Source organism: Lacerta agilis, chromosome 5, assembly GCF_009819535.1.
Source record: "Lacerta agilis isolate rLacAgi1 chromosome 5, rLacAgi1.pri, whole genome shotgun sequence".
Lineage (NCBI taxonomy): Eukaryota > Metazoa > Chordata > Lepidosauria > Squamata > Lacertidae > Lacerta > Lacerta agilis.
The window spans coordinates 80,080,853-80,085,393 of record NC_046316.1 but is presented as its reverse complement, the minus strand read 5'-3'; positions in this window follow the sequence as shown (position 1 = coordinate 80,085,393).

The following is a 4,541-nucleotide window of genomic DNA, read 5'->3' as shown; positions in this document are numbered from 1 at the left end:
CATTCTTAATCCATCTGATGGTGCCCCTGTCCATCAGGGGGGAGATAAAAGAAGGGATCGTTGCAACAACCCCCTGCCCCCAGATGTGTTTAGCATAATGGATGCATCCAGTGTGGTGATGCAATGGACACTGCTGTGCCTTTTTGCAGCCCTTTCGCATGCCCCAGCACAAAGTTTCAAGATCATTGTAGAAGGGTTGCCCTTGCTGTCAGTTCTCTCTCTGTGTCTACATCCCCAGCCCCAGGATATCAGTCTTGTACATGAAGGACCACGGCGCTAGGACAACGAACACACTCTTCAGTGTCAATTGTTTCTCCGTATTTAAAGCATCTCGTCGTTTCTGTTGCTTTTAGGGACATCCTGTCCCTTGACTATTCATGATTGCAGCGGTCATTGCTAATTCATCACTGTCTCAGCCTGCAGGATTCTTCTCAAACTGATTACATTTGTTTATACAGTTCCTTTGATCTCCGGCATATGCTGCCTGTGAACCCCCATTCCTTATTGTCAGCACTTTCAATTATTAAGCATGGCAGAGTGCACACCACCTCAAATAAATATTGCGATTGAGTTCACAAATGAAAAATGATGGGCTCTGAAACAGCTTAATAGCATGTGCCTGACTCGAGTTCTCCTAACGGTGCCCCTGCATGCTCTTGTACATGCATCCAAATTGATCAGAGCATCCATCAGCACATGTGTGCTTAAATTCATTTTTCTCTTTTAGTGCTGATGACCAAGAAATTCTCTCCGCAGGCTTTCTGCAGTTTTCAATTTTGGGGATGTCCAGGTCACCGGTCAACGTGAATGAAAAGGATTTGATTATAATCAGCTGGAGAGGGAGAGGGCAGAAAGCAAATGTTTTGGCTATCTGTCAGCGCAACACATTGTCTGGCAGGACATAGTATGTCTTTGTAGGAAACAATTAGAGGGCTCAATGGTCTTCTGGTGACACTTTGCCATACTTTGCCATATCTACTGTAGCTCCCTATTCCTCCCATACTGAAGCTCAGGAGAGGAAACTTTCTGAAAATATCAGTGTCAAAGTTCTGTACGGACTTCTCCTAATTCTTGTCTTGTTCTTTAACCTTGATGATAAGAAAGCCCCTTGCCCCCCCAGTTCTGATAAAACACAGACAATATTATATGTATTATTATATGTGTTATTATACGTACAATATTATACACATAGTACACACTTATATGCTTCAGGTTCCCTAAAGTAAAAAGCAATTATGTACAACAGTGCATATAATAACTGTGTAAAAATATGTACGCATTAATATACTTATAAAATTGCGCTGCAGAAATATTGTGCACCATGGAACTTGACTCTTTTGTACATATTATAGTATGGTATACTTGCCCCCCCCCTCAAACCCATAACAATATATTTGTACAGAAATTCACATATTACAGTATTGCAAGTCTCTAGAGAACTCTCCAAACCTGTGTGAGTATTGCTCCTGAAAGCTCTCACCAATTGGGGGCTGGAGTAGCGGGAAGTGTATAGCACCCTATTTTGCTGAGCTGCAATGGGAATAGACTTATTTACTACAGACGAAGAACAGGCAATCTCACTTCCATCAACCCCAACCCATTTTGGGGTTGGGGGCCAGGGGAACCATGAGAAACTTAATAAGCTGCTCCATTGCGGTCCTCTCCAGGCTCATGGGAGCTGTATTCCAAAACACTCAGAGGTCACCAGCCTAGAGAAGGCATGGCCACTTCTTCACTCAGTGAGCAAAAGCACCAGCCAGGTAATGGTGTAAGAATAAGTCCTTAGTTTTTATTTTAAGAAAAGAAGTGGCCTGTTTGCTCTATAAGAGTCAATCAAAATAAAAAATAAAAAGTGTGAAGGTTTTCGGCCAAATCTCATTGTGGTTAGAATGCTAGACTAGGACCGGAGAGACCCGGGTTCAAATCCTAGCCATCATCTCACAGGGTTGTTGTGAGGGTGAAATGGGGGGGGGGAAGCATGTGCCCCTTGGAGGAGGGGCAGGATATCTAGCTCCTTATGTGAGGACTAGAATTATTTCATCTCTAGCGTCATCATCACTGCCACCATCATCAATGATAGTAATAACAATAGTTTTATTAGATTCCTTACCCACCCTTCACCACAAAGTTGCAAGGCAGGTTACGGCAATGTAAAAATACAATAATATGATCAGTTTAAACAATTTACAATCAACAGGATGGGTTCTGAAAATGAATATCCCCATTGCCAAAGGTCCAGTTACAGAGGTGTGTCTTGTAAGGTAAAGGTAAAGGGACCCCTGACCGTTAGGTCCAGTCGCGAACGACTCTGGGGTTGCGGCGCTCATCTCGCTTTACTGGCTGAGGGAGCCGGCGTTCGTACAGCTTCCAGGTCATGTGGCCAGCATGACTAAGCCGCTTCTGGCAAACCAGAGCAGCGCATGGAAATGCCGTTTACCTTCCCACCTTCCTGCCGGAGCGGTACCTATTTATCTACTTGCACTTTGATGTGCTTTTGAACTGCTAGGTTGGCAGGAGCAGGGACCGAGCAACGGGAGCTCACCCCATCGCGGGGACTCGAACCGCCGACCTTCTGATTGGCAAGCCCTAGGGTCTGTAGTTTATCCCACAGCGCCACCCGCGTCCCTTGTGTGTCTTGTATGTGAAAGTTACACAAGGATGGTGGCGAGATGCACCTCTGTGGGGAGGCAATTTCACAACGTAGGGGCTGACCTAGAGAATGCCCTTTCCTTCCAAAAGGTCCCTCTCAGCTGATCTTCACACCCAAGAGGTGTTATAGGGAAGGAGGCAACCCTTCAGATATTTGGAGCCCAAGTCATTTAGGGCTTTAAACACTAGTGTGAGCACCTTGAATTGCAACCCGTGCATCTGTTTTAAAACAGGAGCTATGAGAGCCCTAAACCCCAGCCAGTAATCTGGTTGCTGCATTTTTGGACCAGTTGACATTTCCAAGTCATCTTCAAGGGCAGCTCCATGTTGTGCATGTTGCAGTAATCCAATCTGGAAGTCGCCAGAGCATGGAGTACAGTGGTCAAAGCTGGTGAACCAACTGCAGTTGGAAATAGGCACTCCTAGCCATTGAGGTCACCTTCAGCCTCCACAAAGTATTGGAAATATACTCCAAATTTTTGTTGTTGTTGTTGTTCAGTCGTTCAGGACAATTTTGGCACGACATACAATCTGCTCTATTTATGACCACAAGGTCAGGAAACAGACTTGTGCATTTGCAGGATTCATTCTTTGAATTGTGGCAAGTCCTTCAGTCCTCTCACAAAATATAATGCTATAGGATGGTGCATATTTTCGACATAAAATTGGTTTCCGGTGGAGGACAGTCCTCTGGCAGTTTCAGGATCCCATCCAGCATTTTCAAGTTTGGCAAGTTAGAGAACACACTAGAAGAGAATATTATTTAGGAGTAAATTAATTTATTTCCATCATCCCATGCCCTTGACTTTAACTTCAGTTTTACTCCCATATCCCCTCTCCAGTCTGGGCTCTCCATCCCTAAAATTTGGTGTGTGTGTGTCGGTCAACCTCACTTCTGCCACTAGTGGACCCACTAGAAAGACCAAAGGAAACAGCTTGTGCCCAGAAATTAAACTCTAAGTGAGCACAGCATGTGAGAGTAGAATGCTTTGACTGGCTCCATGGTGCAGAGGTTAAGGCTATGTGCCTTAACTTACAACTCCCATGCCTTTGGGTGTATCGGTGAATCTGAGAACAACTTAACATGCTTTCCCAGGAACACACAATTCCTTCTATTTCCAGTGTTCGGAAGTGTTTCGGTAGGCAAAACACCACCACTCAGGACAATACCAGGGGAATGGCCATCGTTCAGTGGTAGAGCATCTGAACTGCACACAGAAGCCCCCCAGGTCAGAGTGTTTCTCAAATTTGGGTTCCCAGCTGTTGTTGGACTACAATTCCCATCATCCCTAGCTAGCAGGACCAGTGGCCAGGGGTGATGGGAGTTGTAGTCCAACAACAGCTTGGGGAGACCCAAGTTTGAGAAACGCTGCCCCAAGTTCAATCCCCAACAACTCCAGATAGGACTGGACTGGGAATATCCCATATCTGAAATCCTAGACAGTCCACGCCAGTCAATACTGAGCTAGAAGGATCCTCGATCCGACTCTGTGAGTTTCCTATGTTTCCTATTCATGTATGAGAGGGAGGTGTCAGCAGACTCAAAGGAACCCCATGGTTTGTAAAGTACAAAATGATGGGGGGGGGGTAATTCAAGGGTGCAACCTCCCTCTTCCCCTCAACATACCAGTGAGGACCCAACTTGCCCACTGGTCATAGAGAAGCAAGTGACTGTTGGCAGGGGGGAGCTGGATAAGAGGGGTGGCGAAAGAGTCAGTAATGATGGGAGCTGTCATGCTGCAACATGTGTAGGGCCACAGGTTCCCCACCCCTGGAACAGACTATTGGAGTGGAGCGCAGGGTGTGGCTGACTACACGAGACACTGGACATGCTGCAACGTTTTGTTGCTGACCGACTTGTTACTAAATACACTCTAGTGGCGTGCAATAAC